The sequence below is a fragment of the Podarcis pityusensis genome (assembly GCF_964106645.2).
Source record: "Podarcis pityusensis genome assembly, chromosome: 5".
Classification (NCBI taxonomy): domain Eukaryota; kingdom Metazoa; phylum Chordata; class Lepidosauria; order Squamata; family Lacertidae; genus Podarcis; species Podarcis pityusensis.
In genome coordinates this window covers 48,484,517-48,503,586 of record NC_138032.1, presented here as the reverse complement: position 1 = coordinate 48,503,586, position 19,070 = coordinate 48,484,517, and the positions used below count along the sequence as shown (strand labels likewise).

At 41.6% G+C, this 19,070-nt stretch overlaps 1 long non-coding RNA gene across 1 annotated transcript in view; it reads right to left on the bottom strand.

Annotated features, from left to right (window-relative positions):
* Positions 1-9,662, bottom strand: part of LOC308477681 — a 105,187-nt gene extending 95,525 nt beyond the window's left edge. Inside the window, exons 1-2 of the long non-coding RNA XR_013986662.1 lie at positions 9,560-9,662; positions 6,854-6,941 (exon numbers count right to left, since the gene is read on the bottom strand). This is a non-coding gene — a long non-coding RNA (uncharacterized lncRNA). The remainder of the gene's footprint in view (positions 1-6,853; positions 6,942-9,559) is intronic.
* Between the last annotated feature and the right edge of the window lie 9,408 nt (positions 9,663-19,070).

The window sequence follows — 19,070 nt, the reverse complement described above, 5'->3', positions numbered from 1 at the left end:
GACCAGCTAAGTTTTGCTAATAATTCTAACTTACTAACTGACCTGTGTTTTATGTGCAGTAAATACGGTGCATAGGTTTTCGTTTTTGTGTACTTTGCCAATGTACATGTCATTTTGCAAACTATCGGTCCCGTGGATGGATGAGAGGTTTTCAAAGCTCTTTGGCTATATGCAGTAAAGTTTATTACAAGAACTAAAAGGGAAAATAAAAGAGCTTCAGATGAGAAGCTTGTTTAGATGGAAGCCAAGATCATACTCATACCCTTAAACAGTGGGATCACAAATGTCTCAGGTGTGAAACTCCAGTCTTTCCTACTGCAGCCTTGGAGAATGAGTGCTCCAAAGCTGGGTGGAGGGAATTGAATGGATCATTATCTGGAGGGGCCAATTATTGGAAAGGAAGAAAGGCATACCACACTGGCAATCCAGTGTGATCAAGAGATGAATGCCAGGATTTCTTCTACCAGAAAGATAGGGATGCAAGGGAGGGGGGAAGGGAAGAGGCACCTTCCTATAGAACAAGGGTGGGGGAACTTTGGTCCTCCAATGTGGCTATACTACAACTCTATTCAGCTTTAACATGCATGACCAATGGTCAGATATGCTGGGTATTGTAGCTCTGCAACATCTGGGTGGCCATTGTCCCCCCCCCCACACCTCCTCTAGAAGCTGATTTACAAGGAATTGCATCCTTGTACAGTGGTACCTCGGGTTAAGTACTTAATTCGTTCCAGAGGTCCGTACTTACTCTGAAACTGTTCTTAACCTGAAGCACCACTTTAGCTAATGGGGCCTCCTGCTGCCGCCGCGCTGCCGAGGCCTGATTTCTGTTCTTATCCTGAAGCAAAGTTCTTAACCTGAAGCACTATTTCTAGGTTAGCGGAGTGTGTAACCTGAAGCGTATGTAACCTGAAGCATATGTAACGCGAGGTACCACTGTACATTTGGGCAGAAGTCTTTACAAACCATAAAATGCCTATCTCAAGATGCCGATTTTCTGGGGTACATAATAAAATAAATGCATCTACTTGAGACTTCACTTAAAATCATTTTGAATAAAATAGTGGTTAATCAAAACTGACGTTTCCCTGTTCTCCCTCCACCTCCACTTTTAAAAGATTTATTATCACCGCATATTTGATCTTGCTGAACTTAGAGAACAAAAGATCCTTTACATAATACATTGTTCCAGCCTCTTAAAATGCTATTCAATTTATTTTCACAAGAACTGGCTATTGGAATGCAAATGTTCATTGATCGGCCATCCAGGCAACAGGGAATACCACTTACAGATGTTTCTTTTGAAGAACGAATCCCTTGTACATTAGGCCACCAATCATCTCCCTCAGATCTTACATCTTTCGTGCCAATATCATGTCTTCAAGGTACTTCGCTGATTTCCCCCCTCCTGAATTTGCTGTGATAATCTTACAAATGATACCAATTTTGTATCATGGTTTGGTAGCATTTCTCTGAACATTGTGCTCTTAAAATATACATTCAATTGTAGCGAGCAACCCTGAATTGGAAATGGATTGGTCAAGTTGGCTCACTTTTAATTTAAGTGAATTTACAGTAGATTGCACAAAATATTAATAAGTCGTAACTACTAAAGGAGTGAATGCACACATTTCTTTCAAAGCTTTTCACTCTATTCCACAGGCTTGGGGCAAGTAAAAGTACATTTTTATCCTGTTTTGCGTGTCGAGGTCCCCAAGCCACCCCTCAAATAACTCACAACGCACACTTAATTTTTGTTTAAGGTTTTTGGCATAATTTTGGCCACAACTTTATTTAAATACAAAACCGTGAGTGGTTGTTTAGGCATTGGTTAAGACTATCTGTCCCCCCGCCTGGGGACAGAACTGACTTCCGGGCACCACCGAAAGACAGTGCGGGGAAAAGCAAGTCGGAGAGAAATGGAGCTGAGTCACAGACCCTCAATTCTCATCCGCATGCTCCCCGAAGGCTTGCTGGCCCTAGTCCCATTCCAGGGATTGGATGAAAAGATGGCAAGCCCCAGGATTCCTTTAACGGAATTCCCTTTCCGCAGCAACCATGGAGGGGCAGGCCCAGCCTATCCTAACCCCTCCTCCACCAATTTATAACCAATGCCTAACCGCAACCTTACAAGTTGTGACGATTTGCTACGCAGTAGGCAAAAACCAAATGGCCCAGCCAATCAGCCAGATGGACAAAATTCCTACCAGGCCCCTGCCCCAATGGCAGACGACCCCATGACAGGCATAGCAAGGTCAATGCAACAACCCCTTACTCAAGGGCGGGTGGGCGGGTGATCCGTTGCACGCAGCAAAGAGAAAGCTCCAGGCTGCGTGCAGAGTATTTAAACATTTTACCCCTCCCACCAAAATTGCAACATAACTTTTACCCCAGCAACCCAGTGAACCAATCACTGCCCCAGGCCATCTTTAGAGACCCTGCCTGGTAACAGAGGGGTGGCTCAGCAGACCCCACCACAACACGTGCTCTCCATGAAGGAGAACACGCTTTATCCTCATAACAACTGTGTGAGGGAGTATGAGCTGACAGCCAGTTAACCACTTCTGTGACATATGAGTTGTGTTCCTTTAGTATTACAAGTTTGTAACTCTAGTCCTCTTCTGGTTTTCATTCTGAACACACAAAAGGGCAAGTGTGAATGTGTGGCATAAACTCCACCCTTCAATCATGCTACATGAACCAGGCACACAAGGCATACGTGATAGGCCTTACTCACACACAGCATTTCCAAAATGGGGAAAGGAAGCCTGGTCAGAGTTCTTGCCCCTCTCTTTGAAGCCCTTCACATGAGCAAGTCAGACTTTTTTTAGACCAAGGCTAATCACGTATTGGTCAGGGACTGTGCCTTGCATATGCAGCATCGCTGAGATGGCAGGGTTTGCCCCACATGTTTCCACACATCCCCTTTTGGTGGGCACAGGGGATTTCAGGGGGTGGAGTGTCAACAAAAATGGTTGCTCCTCCCTTCCTCCAGCAGAGCATCCCATGGGTAAAGTCCCATCCATGGGTAGTTTGTTCCAACCCATAGAGTATTTGACAGTATTTCAGGAACTGACAGCTTATGAGACCCTGTATTTCAAGCCTGTCAAAATCAAAATGATCAAGGGATGACAGTAAGTAAGTCTTACTTATTCAAATTTTGGGAGGATAAAGTCAAGCAAAATGCAGTGCTTGTCACCGCTTGACTAACCATTGTTCAGGGATGGAGGACTAACTTGGCGTCTTCCCTTTTTACTTGGTTTAAGAAAGCTCCATTTATCACAATATTTGAAAAATCATACTCGTTCTTTATGAGTTTCCAGGGGTAAAGACAAACCTGCAGACTATGCAGCCACATGGTGGTCATTCATTATTTACGTCAAAAGACAAATTTAGGTCTGACATGTTCCTGAAAAGTATGTTTTTATCTGGATTTGTTAGTATCCCATGAATTTTCATTAACCGCTCCATTGTGCTTCCATTGAATCATTATCTTATTCATTGTAGTATTATTTCTAGATTCCTGCAATAACCATTTTTCTGCTCTTTATTAACTTGTGGACCATATGATGTCAAACATGCAAGCCTTCTTTCTGTGACTCTAAAACACCTGTATTGCTATGTGTAACAAAATGAAATAACTTTTGAAAAATGCAAAATCAGAATGCACTGCACAAAGTTTGTAGAGTGAATTTGGAAACTTTACCAAATTTTGAATATTTCTGAATATTAATTTCAGCACTACTCTGTGCTTCCTCTTAAGTTTTTTTAGGTCTAGAGAATGGAAAAGTACAGCAAGTGCTTTTGAATATATGTGTTCTTTATCACCACCAGAAGTTTCTATTTTCAACACACAGCTGACTTACGAATATCTAAAAATTCAAAGCAAAGATATGGAATAGGCAGGATGTCACCAGAATTATGACAAGATCAAAGAAGTTACAGCCCACTATCGACCAGTTATTTGTCATCAGGTGGCACTTTGACAGCAGACTTATATTACAAAGCCATTTCTCTTCTCTATTCCACATAAACATCCCATTAACGTTTCTTACCATAGATATTTTTTATATATATGTGCTCAAAAATGAACATAAATGGTGTTCTGAAAATCCATTTAGGAATCATAAGCAAGAATAAATCAGGCAATCAAAATCCAACCTTCACATGCAAAGAAATAAGACGAAATCTTTCTCAATAACTAGAGATGTTGCCATAAAAAATGTCATGTAATTGGGAGGAATGGTCTTGTAGAATGTCAAACGGGGGAGGACGCCCACAGTCTGTAGAAAGAAGGAAGGGCTTTTGTTTTTGTCTCGCTAAAGGGAATTTTGGTAGGGGCAGCCTTGCCCATCTTTGAGAGGTTGTCAGGGTGTTTGAAACTTTTACAAGATCAGTACTAGAAGCCTTGGCAAGATCATACCTAGGCTGCAATTCAAGCTCCAGGGCACAGGTGAAAGGACCAGGTCCAGAAACAGGAGGCAGCAGCAGATTACACTTAACCACATAGTAACTTGTTGGCATCTTGCAAACTCCATAGCCTTCTGGGTGTAAATTGCATTTCAGATATCCTTTTTCCTTAACAGTGCAGCCCAAATGTCATTTTAAGATCTTAACATGACTTTCTCCTGCAGAAAATTGTGTGTGTGTGTGTGTGTGTGTGTGTGTGTCTCATGAGAAGTGGGCAATTACTTAGAAAGTAATGCCCCAAAGCACTGGCATTGCCCAGCTGCCTCTCCAGCCTCATAGTCCACACTCCCGCCCTCAGGCTGTTTTTAAAGGAATGTTGCACTACAACATGTTCTCATTTTGTGTTTTTCTATTGAGAACCTCCCTGCTTCATCTTTGTATGATGGGCAGAATACAAATTTAATCAACAACAACAACAACCTTTTGTAAGCAGTGCTAAACAGCTTTGCAGGGGAAGCAGACTGAACAATCTTTAGAGAATGGGCAAAGTCCTTAAAGACTGGAAAGTGTGTTACACCGATAAAATCACAAGACACTCTTTTTTTAGAGGACTTCTGAATGATGACCAGTCTTGTCAATATTCTTATGAGTTTCAAGTTCATAGCCTCCCATTTTCCGGGAAAAACCCTCAAATAAAGGTCATACCATAAGGTAGAAAAATCATAATTCTATTGTGTCAGGGCCTTCTTAAAAGTTTGCCAGATTGGATCTCTTCAACTTACTTGATTTACAAATCTTTGTATGGATAACTCCTTCAGGCACTTAATATTAAAAGTCAGCACAGAAATCCCCAAACGTGTTGCCTTGATAAAGCATGGAGCAAACAACCTTGGGCAGTTCATAGGACAAAATGTTATGGCAGATGTCAAACTACTTACTAGCTGTGCTTGATGTTACATAGCTTGTTAAAAGGCACAAAACTTATTTGACTTTCTTTTGCCCTACAATATAAATTACGTATTAGAAAGATGCCCATGTACTAGAGGTTTATAGCTTAGCATACATAGTCTTCTTCTTTGCTCAATATAACAGTGTGAAGCAAAACTGGCCTTCTGCCAATCAATATACTGGTCTCTTCCTCTTTGAATTTATTAGCATTCAGCTGGATTCTATTAATGGTTTATTATCATTAGTATTAGTATTATTACTTCTCAACCATACAACCTTCAGAAACAATGGATATCAATAACTGATTGGTTCTCTGTGGAGAAAGAAGGCCCATGCATTTAGAAGTCTGAACTAGAGTGGGGACCCATTTCAATGCCTTTTGTTAGCATCACATGTGCTTGTGCACATATTTATAGTAATACACCTGAATGTTGGAATCTTTAGCCTCTACCCTAGAGTCATGCTGTACCATGGCCGAAACTATATTTTCAGTAGACAGGATTATGAGACAAAACGCTAGAGTTCAGAAAACTCAGATGTGTGGTTCATTACACAAATAGACATAGTGACTACGAAGATAATATTCAGGGGAAATTGGCACATTTTTTGGTAAATCTGGAGGAGGCAGGAGATGGAGAAGACCAGCAGAGAGGAAGTCAAATGAGTATATCAAAAAGTATTTGAATGAGGTGATTTATTTTAATGGTGATATCGCATCATTCATTGTGCTAGATTCACACATACTCAGTAATGCAACCTGGAGCATGTAGCTTAATGAGTTGCATATTGCCAAATCAAAGCTTACCTACAGTCCCAGATAGGACACTTTCCTGTAAATCAATTTTAACACATCAGATGTTCACTGCATCCTGTCCCTTGTTCATGGAGGCAGAAACTATTTGCCAACTAGGCAGCATCCCAAAATGTGTCCACTCAACCATTTGAAGAACTGCACAGCCATTTGGAGCAGTGCTCATCATAATTAAATATTTAACTTGTTTGCACTCTTTTAATGAGAGGTTACGGAAATTTTTCCCGGCCTCAACTAATTGCTGGGGAAATCTGAGGTACATAAAATAACCAATAAAAAGCAAACTGGCATTGGAACAAATTGTTGGTTTGAGTTACAGTATTTATGCAGCAAAGATAAAACACACAGTTATGGACAGAATGGAAACAACGTGCCAAGTGAAACTAGGAACCAATTTAATCCTAAAGTGGTCCAGATTTTATCTACATGACTGTCAGCAATGGTGGGCTATTTATCACCTCTGTTGAGGGGGACCATTGATATATTGACTTTCATGTGACAAATATCCTCTCTTACTATGACTGCTACACCCTCTACCTTCAAAAATCATTCAGATTATAATACAGTCCCTTCTAACTGGCAGTTTCCATGCCATCTGCGCATACACACACACACACACACACACACACACATATATATATAGTAGAAGCTTAAATTCTTTTCTAGTGGCACTTTGGAACATACCTGCATGTTAGTTTCACTTCCCAAACAGCTGTCTGGCAGCTTCACCAAGCCTTTCAGATAGTGGCATAAACAATAAGGTCAGGTTGACCTGAAATGGGTAAGAAGCTATGTAATTACAAGCGACACTGACCTTCACAGCTATTGGAGTTTTGTCCCCCAGACTTTTGCCAACATCATATCTGAAACAACACAGTGTCATTTATAAGATTATTTAAAAGGCTGTTTCCTCCCCAACAAGAAAGGTGTGAGGTCAAATGCAACAGGCTTAGTAACTTAAGACCCTATCAACATCCACCTGCCTGACCACATCTAGGATTGTTAGATTGTGCAATTTGGGTTTCAAATGCCATAATGTTGTAATTTCGTAATAATGTTCTATTAAGTCTAACAAATGGTTGAAACCACTAAAAATCCCTGATTTATTTTGCTCACCTACTCCTACCCAACTTTACAACCTAATGCACATAATCCTCCACAAGCAAATAGCTGAGATTTGATAAAATAGGGTATCCATGTCCGGGATCCCAATGGCTAAATTGGTGTCTGGGGGGAATTTTGAAAAATTGGCAAAATGTCTGTGTTTTTGCCAACAGAACCAAGAAGTATGTGTTTGAGTATCACTCTTTGCCTTTTTTGGGTGAATTCTGAAAAGGTTTATTTCCCTCAAAAATCTCAAGAACTTTGATGCCAATAGGGTTGCCATATTTCAATTTTCTTGAAATATGGCAGCCCTATAATAAAATAAATTCAAAAAATACTGATTTCCCACATGGTCTCACCAGAGGGAAAATTATGCCCAGAACCCAAATACAGCATATAATAATGGTGGTGTTAGGGATGCAGGTGGCGCTGTGGGTTAAACCACAGAGCCTAGGACCTGCTGATCGAAAGGTTGGTGGTTCGAATCCCCGCGGCAGGGTGAGCTCCCATCGTTCGGTCCCAGCTCCTGCCCACCTAGCAGTTCGAAAGCACATCAAAGTGCAAGTAGATAAATATGGACCGCTTTATAGCGGGAAGGTAAACGGCGTTTCCGTGTGCGGCGCTGGTGCTGGCTCGCCAGATGCAGCTTCGTCATGCTGGCCACGTGACCCGGAAGTGTCTTCGGACAGCACCGGCTCCCGGCCTCTTGAGTGAGATGAGCGCGCAACCCTAGAGTCGGTCATGACTGGCCCTGACGGGCAGGGGTACCTTTACCTTTTTAATGGTCGTGTTAACAATAATATTTCTGTACCACTTTTAAAGCAGTTTACAAAAATAAATCCATTTAAAACAGATAAACCAAATCACAGATAATAGGACAGAAGGGCATAGTGGGGCCTATATAAGGGAAGATGGTCCTTCAGGTGCAAATGTCAACAGTGACCATCTTAAACTTATTCATATCCATTTTACAACTTAATGAGCTTCTTTGATCCCACAGTTGCTTTGGATAGACTCTTCAAAAAAAATCTTCAGGAATCATTGTAAACATAAGGGGTGAAATTCAGTGTTGCACCATCTTGATGATTCGTTCAGGACAAGCTTTTAAGCTTCCCAGGTGGAACAATTCCCTGTCTTCTCCCCCCTCGTGCTGCTCTGGAGGTTCTCACAACCCCCCTCCCCAGAGTCAATTTCAGGGAAAATCTGTGCAAGGCCTCTTTAGTTGGCTCCTGCCCCTGGAATGCCCACAGTGTACTAATAGAGCTGGATGGTGATGAGCCACAGTGCATAATGGTTTACTACAGGACTGATAGAAAGAAAATGAAACATGGGATTTTGCTATCTCATTTGCATTTAAACTTGTAGCTTCCAGAGTCTAGAAGTTTGAAAAGCCCCCTCCTCCTTTCTTAAGTTTTTTAACTGTGTAGAACATTTTTACAAGCTGCACCTTTCTGATGCCTCATTAGCATAGTCACTGTAAACACAATGGTACAGTTGATGTGAACCACATCAACACAATTTCCAGATCCTGCCATTAATCATTTCTCCTGTCGGGAGCACTATTTTAAACCTTTCTCCTCCTATGGAGATGCCAAACCGGCAAAGTCTCTTAAAAAAGAAGAAAGAATGTCACACAGCTTTTACATCTGCTTAAAGCTAACTGAAGGGTGATGCATATAAACACCTCATTTAGAGAGAACACCGGCATAAAAAGTTGACAGGCGAGAAAAAGCAATTGAAAAGATTAATTCACTAGGATGTGGGTGCTGAGATAAGCTCCTGAGATGCAGCATCTTGTTTTCAATGATGTCTCCAAATGTGGCTATGGTCCTAAGAACATTTAATTATGTTTAAAGCAGCGAAAGAAAGAGCTGCAGTGTTTAAAATGATAGCATAGCTAGGACTTTGCACACAAGCCCAGAGCTTCCATCTTTAAACAAAAGATATTTATCTTTAAACAAATTTGGTTGGTGCTAGATGTTATGGGAGACACAGAGTTCTCACCAAAAATGTATTATTATTTCTAACTTATTATTTTTCTATAATGATATACCACTTTTCTTCTAGCATGGAACTCAAGGTGACATCATCTGGTTCCCACAAAGTCTCCCATGCAGGTATTAACCAGTTCCAAACCTACTTAGCTTCACCAAGGTGGTGGTATCTGCTGCTTTCTGACCATACCTGGGACCCACCCTAATGGAAGCACTGTGTCAACTTCTTCACCACTAAGTTGTAGTCTCACTTGTCCCATGTCATGAGGAATGTCCATATAACCTGCCTCACCTGTTCTGTGAATGGGTGCTGGACAAGGGAGTCCATTTGAGCATCCCCATGACATGTCATTATACATAATGGTACAGTACATCTGTTCTCCCAGCCTCCCAGGTGTTCCAGCTGTTAGTGCTAATATTACTACTACCCATATTGTTGTGTCATAGAATCATAGATTCATAGTCATAACTGGTGACTCAGTCTTCAAAGTTTCACATGAGACTTCACTGATTTTGGTGCAAGAGACTAACACAATCACACCTCTAGAAATCAGTCTGGTTTGTTTTTTTTTACTTTGCCAGTATCAATATATATCAATGTGACTCAGTGTGTCTGCAATTTCAGTCTTCTTCGTTTTAGTTAGCTTGCATGTCTTTCAAAATGTTCTACTCTAGACTTCCATGTAATCTATTACCAAGGTAGGCTTTCTAATTGTTATGTCTAACAACAACCATCCATGATAGCCTAGTTATTACTAAGGAGGAAAAATAAAAGGGATTCAACAGCTCCATCCATTTGTATAGGGGTGTTGCATAAATTTCAGGAACAGAGAAACTTCTTCCAGGAACTAATATTAGAAAGAGAGATGATTCAACAAAGATATTGAAAATAACATTTAGACAGAAATGCACTAAGACAAGTTAATTCTTATCATCTAATAATGACACCTTAAACCTTCTTAAGCCATATCAGAAAACAATTCCTGTGTGCACCCAAAGATGAATTTACAGATCACATGAACAACTGTGTTATTTACAGCTAACAGTTGATAACTCAAATCTATTAAACCAGTAGCATCAATGATTGCAAATTAATACATTCCCACAATTTTCCAAGTGAAGGGCATTGGGGGGGGATTCTGGAAGCAGTTAACACAGATATGAGCAGTAAACTTTTGCTAAATTCCACTGTGTCGTGAAAGATCACATAAAATGAGAAAATGAACAGGTAAGGAAATGTTATGAAGGTAGAATGAAGTGTAGTCTGGATCACATACCTTCCAAGTGCCCTGGAAAAAACAGGACATTCCATTTTTTCATGTGAGACCTCGGAACATTTTGGGTGCCATGCTCTCACACTGTGCTCTCCCCCCAAGTGCTTTCTTCAGGGCTGCGATCTCGTGTGGCAAATATATCCCACACTTTTTTCCTTTGGACAAGAGTGAGGTGCAGGTCACGTGACTTGCCAGGGAACATGTCCTGGTTCTGGGTTGGAAAAAGTTGGATGGTATGTTAATGCAGCCAATGACATTCTAGACTAATGCGGAGGATTCCACATGGAGAAAAGTGATAGGCCTTCAATCCTAATATTTCAATCCTGAAATATTAGTGACACTGATATATGCATGGGGAGAAAGTTGCCACAGCTTGACTTTAGAATCCTAGCAATTAAAATATACCTCAGTTTGACAGGAGTTAGACTTCCTGGTAATATCATAAATATGCAGGAAAGCAGGTGTGATTGAATGCTTTCATGTCAGGAAATAGGGTCCAGATGATCCAATATAGAGGCATTTAGAGAACATTGTTGTGTTCATTCACAGCAAGATCAATAGATATTGGACAAAGACTGTTTCTTCCTGAGGCGTCAGAGTTACGGTAATCAACATTGTAATCTGCAAATGCTCTATATATATTGAATTCACGCATACCAAAATCTGACCAGACCCATTCAAGGGTAACAAAAAGCACTAATTAAAGACTATGAGGCATAAAGAACCAGAATTACTCCCCCACCCCACTCCTCTCTCTGAGCAGGAGGGAGGAGTTCTTCTGAAAAGTAGAAAGAACTTGATCTCATTGCCAGGCCAAAGTGTCTGTACACAAAACTCAATTTCATGTTGGATAAGAATCCTTATTTTTCTGGTCACGATTATACATTCTCAGCAAGTAATTTTATTCTTTGTTTTGTGTTGCTGCTGTTTGTTTAATTCTGAAACTTCTTTGGGATCAGATAATGAAAAGCAGGATCCTCTTATAAATAAAAACATTAATTATATCTAAGCACTCATTCCCTCACATGCTGAGATGGTGAAAGGATTCTTTATCCTCCTTCCCTTCCCTACCAAACAGAAATGGACTTTGGATAGATACTCTCTTCATTTGCCATCTCAGGCTTTCTGAAACACTGAGACAGTACTTTTAAAGTGCTCGCTTTGGCAGCACATATACTAAAAGATAGTACTTTTTAAATCACTACATGAAGACACAATAATTGTTACAGGGACTTTGACAAGAGCTTTCCCCATATGCACTTCAACTGCTCTCTTCTGTACATGAAAAGTATGAAAATGGGAGTGAACTGCTGAGTGGTTTGGGGGGAGGATTAAGGGCTGTACTTAGGGCTGCATGGGAAACCTGTGGGGTCTGGATTGAGCCCCCTTGGCATTAGTTTCCTATTCCCACTCTGTGGACAACTGCAAAGGGAATTAAGAATTATTACAACAAAACCACATCCCATTATCTTCCCATCACAGCAAATGATGTGGCATGTTCAAGAGCTTGTTACTGTAATTGTGTGATTCATTTTGCAGTCTGGAAAATCCATCATGGCCACATTATCAAGAGACGTTTAGAGAGAACTCTTCCCGGACTGCCAGCTCTTTGGATGGTGCACAATGAATTACATTTAAAAGCAGACAGTCCAGTCACAACGAATGTACTAAAAACAGTATCTTTGCTGCTGAGAAGAAACGTTTAATTGGGTAGGAATGACCCAGGCAAGAAAAACACACGTGCAGGAAGTAGATCAAGTTCTAGTTGGTATGTTAACTGAACAGCACAGGAGCTATTGGGGTATGGTTACTTCCTATATCATACCAGTAACTTCCCACTCTAGACTCACTCTAAGTCAAAGGCTAGCGATGCAATGGGAAGTAACTACAAGGGATGTGAACTGACTGCAAGGTTCAGTTCAGCCTCTGATCCAGTGATTTGGAAAACAGTTTGGGTTGTGAGGCCAAATCAGTTTTGGGGAAACAAAGCAACGTGTGCACACAGGCACACACACACCTCATTTACTATGGCAAAATAAAAACAGCTCCCTCCCCCTTTTGACAAACTGGAAGAAGTTTATAGGCATGGTAATTCCTCCAGAGTGGATAAAGTGACAAACTGGTCCAGGAATTTTTGTACTGGACACCTTTAACATTTTGGAAGGGGAGGAGGAGATCCTAAGGGGATCCATTGTGTCACATATCAAAAGGATAGTACAGTGGCTTTCCTGCAAGAGAAGATAGAGCTTCGACTGGCATACCAGACTAAGCTGGTGGAAAGCACTGCTTTTGACCTATGGCACTGGGAGTCAGAAGGAACTGTTCCTCAGTGTTAGAGCACATAAGTTTGTGCTCCTTCCTTCAGCCTAGTCATTCAGGTACCCAGTTTACATTATCTCAACTCTTTTTGAAGGATTGTGTAAAGTGAGTAGCTACTCAGATTTCAGTATGGTATGCCACCTACATTGGAAGAAATCTGGAGAGCAGGCACACCAGTCAGCTAATGCATCAACCAGGGCTTGGTGGTTAACTTTCATGGATTTATCCAGCCTCTGATACCACGAGATTATGGAGGATGGGTAACTCAGTGACATGCAAGAGTACAAAATAATGCAGCACTTAATTTATCTGCTAATTCAGGATAGGTATAATCAGAAAAGCTTATTTATTTGTTTTGCATTCTCTCATCAAGTATGTTGAGGCCAAGTGCCTGCAGGGGGATCTTGATACCAAGATTTATTCTAAGGCAACAAGATGGGAGAAAATAAAGGCATAAACAACACTTAATTATTCAGGCATTGTGATTGCTCAATCTCCTGCATTCATAAAAATGGCAAGCATATTGGTTACTGCTCCGCTTTTGTTTGGAATGCACCTTCAGTAAACATTGTCTTGCTTAATGAAATTTATATGCCGGGTAGGAATATTATAAATCAAAGATGTTCAAGGCAAGTAGCGTTTCCTACAACAAGCCTATTTAACATTTTGATGAAAGAATGACTGCATCGAATGCTTATCTACGATAAAAGATAATTCATTCTGCTTTGCTTGAAGTATGGGGAAGTCGTTCCAAAGAATATTAGTGCACCGGATTTTCCCGATTCTCAGCTTTGGTAATTCATTTTTATGAACTTCTCAGAGACATTATAACGTATATCTCCACTTGGGTGGTTGTGTTCATTTCCATACACATGTAGAGCAATCCCTACCAAAGTCCCATCTAATCAAGCACTCTGTTTACACAATGGCTAACCAGATGCCAATGGAAAGTCCACAAGCATGACATGAGGACAAAATCACCCTCCAGACAGTAATACCCAATTTGTGCACTCAAGTCAGAAGGATCATTCATCCATTTCTGGAGTAGTGTGACTGCTGCTTCCCCACAGCTTCGGCCGATGCTTCAAAGTATTGTTTTCCTCTGTTTTAGCAAGGAGGAGTTTGCATCAAAAACTGATAAAATAAAGGGAAATGGTTTTCATTTTAGTAGCACCTTGGAAAGTGCTTTGAAGTCCCATCTCTGGGACTTTATGAAATCAGGAGATTGAGTGGTGGCTGGCCCCACCCACTTGTCAGATTTGACCTTCAGTGCCATTCCTGCCTCCAGCTCATGGAGCCAAATGGTTTCCCAGGCCTGCTCAAGAACTTCACCACAAAAATGGTGGTGTAATGATGTAAAAACCCACATGCCAGGATCTTGTACTATGTGAAGCACCTTTCAGAGCCATCAGGACTATTTCTATGTACATGATGCCAAATGTTTGGTATCAAAGTTGAAGTTGTACAATAAGGGCTAATTCAATGTAGGGCTAAGCAGATTGTCTCTTCAGCACCAGGATTTCTCCTTGCACAATAGAATGATCTCCTCTTCTTCTGCACACCTCCTAAATCCGTTATCAGATCCCCCCAACCAGAGCAGATTTGGGGATGGCATGGGGCACATGGAAGGGAAGGAGAAGGGGTAGAAACTCCCCTGCACTAACAATCCTTGCACTAGTGGAAAAACGAATACTCTAAGTGCGGGCAATTAAATATATGAAGGACAGTCTTGTCTGAAAATCATATAAACTACATTCCACATAGGATAGCAGTTTATTTTGTAACCGCACACACACAAATACTTTAAAGCTTTTGATCAGCTGTAGAGTTGACATGTCAATTAAGAAGGCTCCTATGTTACTAAAAAAATGCAAGCAGCGTGTTACAGTTGCTTTTGATCTATGAAAAATTTGGGAATTATCCTAGAAGATATCATTACCATGCAGTCTGGCAAGCAATTGTAAGGGGTGGCCTTTGATACTTACTGACGTGGTGAGCTGCTTTGAACTTGACAGTTGTAAGCTGAGCACATAGTCCATATGCCTCAAGTTTTCAATTCCTCTAAAACAGCACCTGGTTGAAAATAAAAATGCTCCCCCCCACACACACACACCGAGCTCCACCCCCACTGGAAGTGTGCGCACATTTTTTGAACACTCATGTGGTGAATTTATTTATTTGTAGAGTGCCTTGCCCAAGAACTGACCCCATGAAAACTCCGAACAGAGCTTTAGTTTTAAAAGCGACTGGAGATTTGGCTTGAGAACATTTTAAAATGAATTCAAAGAGGGAAATGCAGCATGCTTGAACTGGAGACCACTTTCCTTTCGACTACTTTCGCACCAAGACTCTCTTTCAATTCCCCCAAGTATCTGTGTGGGCAGCTTTCAATTAGGAAACGCTGGATAACGTTTGGGTGCTTAGAACAAACATGTGTGAGGCCTAGATCACAGAGTAAGGCTTTGTTTTTATCTGGCTATTTATTAAAGCAATCTCCCCCCCCCCCCTGCTCTTTGTTTTTTAAGCTGGATATCGTTTATGGTTATCCCCCAAGGATGCGATAAGGAAATATGCAATAAGCACTCGGCTTTACACCTCATTAGCAGTAGATTTGGGGATCTGTCTGCAAATGTGTTGCTGCTAGGACTGGTTGCTGGCACGCCATGAGGAATGAGCTTGCTTATTAAATTTTGGAATACTGAAAAGGTCACAATTGTACTGCACCAGCTAATATTTCATAAAAACTATTAGATAGGCATGCACTCATGGCAAGAGGGGTAAAGCAGGAACAAATTAACAGACGAGGCTAAACGTTGGCAACAAATGTTCTAGTGCATTATTTTCCTGATCCTGTTTTAGCATTACCAATGTTAATTCCAATGTCCCTACACAAAAGATGTGACCTTTCAAATGCTGCTCAGTTGCCATAAACCCAGCCAGGATAGACAGGGGTTATGGGAGTTGGTAATCCCTCAATAACTGGAGGGTCCTGGGTTCTTCCTTTTTCCTGACGCAGACCATTGCAAATTGTATTATAATGTGGACACTACCACATTATGGTCCTTTAATGCTGCTCAGGTGATGTTTGTAATCTTTCCAAAGGGATGTAACACTGTGGTGGTCCATTACCACACTTAACATTTAGGCAAGCCTATCAAAACATGCAGAATGCAGAGGTGTATATCTGAAATGCCTGATATTTATTTATTTAGTAAACAGTTTAGAGGTTTTATTACAAGCAAGCAGTATATAACATATGAAATAAAAAGATAAACATTTGGTGGACTGTTTTTCTGTTAACATCCCAAAATGCCTATCCTAGAAAAGGTAAAGTGGATGCAGACACAGACAATTTATCACTAGTGGCTGCTCTTTTGGGCACTTAGAAGAGAAGGAAAAGAAAAATCTCAAAAAGCAGCAGCTTGTTCCCACCTGCATCCTGTCGCTTCCACTACTGCCACCCTCCCTATCCTCATTAACCCACAGTAGATAGCTCAATTTGCATCACCAAGCTCTATGGGTTCAGATCAATTCATGCCACATGCCACAAATGGTCCCTCAATGTTTGCTTGCTTGCCTGCTTGCCTTGCCAGTTTAGCTGGAGAGCCTATTTCACCTCCCCTTCTGGAGCCAAAGCCAATTGGGCAAGTTCCCCTCATACTGCATGGAAGGGAACTGAAAAGACTCAACTGGAGATGGAGAACAAGGACTTACACCGGGTTGCATTGAGTACATGCAGGGGTCGAGCTGGGTTCATCAGAGAAGGATACTACAATCACTCCTTAGTGCTCTTTAAAATTTAGATTTCCTGCAGCTAGGAATGAGAAACAGGATTCTCTGCCTCTGGTTGCACCTCCTATCCTTTGGTCTATCTGCAGTATTCTCAGTTTATTTTGTGCACACGCACCCTTTCTTGCCCCGTTCTTTCCATTTCGTGCATAAGCTCCCAATACTCGTTTGCAGCAGCTGTAACAATAACTGGGGAAATTTTACCTATACACCCGCTACTGCTGTCCCTGAAAATGTAGCTGTCTAATGCACCAAAGAAAGGAGCGCAAGGGGTGTGGGTGTGGGTGTACACGCACACCTTTACATTAGGGCATAAGCACACAAGATGAGCCCTGTTGGATCAGATCAAAGGAATACCTAGTCCAGCATCATGATTCTCACTGTGGTCAACCAAATGCCTACAGGAAGACCACAAGAAACAAGAAGTCCAATAGCCTTCTCCTGCTATCATTCTCAATCAATTCAGGAGCATATTGTCTCTGAATCAGGGCATATCATGACTGGGAAATACAATCTACTTTAATCTGAAAAGAGAACACACCAGGCAAGACTGAAACAAACCAGGAAGTCATGCCTCCTCCGCCTTCTCAGTTTCAATTTATTGGAAAGGGCAAAGCTGTTCTGGTGAAAGAAATAGTGATGGACTGGAAGGGCAGGTAATATTGAAAGGCAGGACCACCAATCATGTCACCATCTATTTGCCTGCAGCAGAAGTGACAATAGCCTGTGGTGAGTACACACCTGAAAAGGAATTGCTGTAATTGTGTAAAAAGCTAAATTAATCAATACTTTAGAAAAGCACCAGAGAAACAGGTAAGGACAAGCGATGTGCTGTTTCTTAATAAATTAGTGAATACATGGTATAAGTACCAGACTAAAAGGAAAACCTGGGCAGGAGACCTATTCTTCTTTAGTAGCTTTAAACTGAAAGTTAATGTGAAATTCTTGAAAATACTTTGCATTCAATATTAAAAGGCACATCAATTTCCTGTCCAGCCCTGCTGAGCTCTAGAGATGTTTGAAGCATCCTGTCATGATTGATAGGCATCATTTTTCACAGTGGATGTTGGAAGCTTCTTTTCGAGGCACAGCATGCTATCTTAGCATGCAGTAAACAAATGCTTGTTGTGTCTGTATGATACACTTGCAGCAGCAGTCTCTTGAAGCACTGTCGTTCCTCCCCCACCACAAGCTTGCAAATCCTCTGCTATGATTATTAGTGCAATCAGCTCCAGTTCAATAATTCAAAGAAGCCACTCAACTGTCATTCTGAGAAAGCCTTTCAAGCATGCACCAAGCAGACAATATTGGGAGGGAGGGAGGGAGGGAGGGAGGGAAAGGGACGAGGGGGGGAGACTTGATCTGAAGTATTTGGTGCTGTGATCCAATATCCCAGGTTGCTGAAAAGCCTCCAAGAGCACTGCAAACCTTAAAGTTTCTCCTAGCTCTATTCCTCTACTCACTAGATTCATATATCTTGCCACACACTGAGGTTCCAAAGGACACACCACTCTGCTTAAGACACCTTGCCCTCACAACAACAAATCTTCACAAATCCTGCCTCAATTAATATGGTGATGGCTACAGGTTCTCCTTAGAAATCACTACCCATTCATCAAAAGCCTTTCATGGGTGAATTCATTGCTGGTAATATGCTAGAGTTCTCCAGGGTTTTTCACTCTAGGAAATAGTAATGTCTACTCCAGTCAGGAGGCCAAGACTCTTGAAGTCTTTCAGCTTTTATAATAGTTTGTTTACAAGATCAAATATCGAACACCACAGGTTCTAGGGGTTACATTCTGCTTGGTGATGGGCAGACCAACTCAAACTCCTGATCCACCATGCTGGAAGAGATTTGACTGAAGCAAAGAGATCCCTCTCATTCAGCCTTGCCCAGCTCCAACAGCTTCTCCTGGCACTGGAGCTCTAGCATTGACAGGGAATGCCCCAGTGGCAAGGAGTGCCAAACTTTGCCTGCCCAAATGGAAGACAGCCAGAAAATAATCCCAGAAGAAATGCCAGCGGTGGTAACTTCCAGAACCACACAAACACATCCCCGCCAAATGGGCAGTTTTGTGGATGGTGAAGGAGTTGGGCCAGTACAGGATCTGCTGAATCCTGTGCAGATGCTGCTGTTGTCATGTTAGAGTAACAGGCTCAGTCTGGACCTCTTTGCTGTGGCAGTCTGCAAGCTGGCACAGCAAAAGGGTGTTTCCTGCCCTCCCTGTCATAGTCCTGTGCTGCCAGCCACAGCAAAGCTCAGTGGAGGGAGAAGCCAGCGAAGTCTCAGGGGGGTACTTGCCTGGAAGTAGAGTCTGTATGCAAGGTTCAGTCCAGTCCTAAGGTCAGGAGAATCTCAGTTCATGTAGTCAGATGATCCAAGGGTCAAGAAAGCCAAGGGTCGCAAGAAGCAAAGAAGGT